Here is a 545-nt window from a genome sequence, read left to right on the forward strand (position 1 = left end):
AAAGTAAACCGCAGCATTTTGACGCTTGCGTTTTCCATCCAGAAATTTACTTATTTGTCAACTTTTTTAAACTATTGTGTTTTTTTAATTATCTAACTTTTTTTTTTTTACAGTATTTTACTCTCTTATTAGTGTTTTTCGCCCCCCCCCAGTCGGAAAAAAACTTTATACAATTCATGCCCCCCCCCCCCAGCTTTCAGTTTTTGCTTTGGGGTCTCAGAGACAGAAAAAGCTTTTCTTCAGTTTAATTTAAAAAAAAAAAACAACAAAAAAACAACCCAAAAACATTGAAACATTTTAAAGAAACCCTAGAAAACATTATAAATTTAAAGTTAAAAAATTAGTTTTTAAACCCAAGAAATTCAGAAATTATTGAAATTCACACTAAAAATAACGCAATCTGTTTTGGGGGCTAAAAATGACTTTTACAACCAACGCGACACGCGTGTAACCGACATCAATAACAGCATCACACGCATTTAACACGCTAAGGAGGCGGAAAAACAGCCGGGAGATCAGAAAACGTACATTATTATTAATTATTA

Source organism: Sceloporus occidentalis, unplaced genomic scaffold (genome assembly GCF_023333645.1).
Source record: "Sceloporus occidentalis isolate IW3139 unplaced genomic scaffold, rSceOcc1.0.p SCAF_390, whole genome shotgun sequence".
Classification (NCBI taxonomy): domain Eukaryota; kingdom Metazoa; phylum Chordata; class Lepidosauria; order Squamata; family Phrynosomatidae; genus Sceloporus; species Sceloporus occidentalis.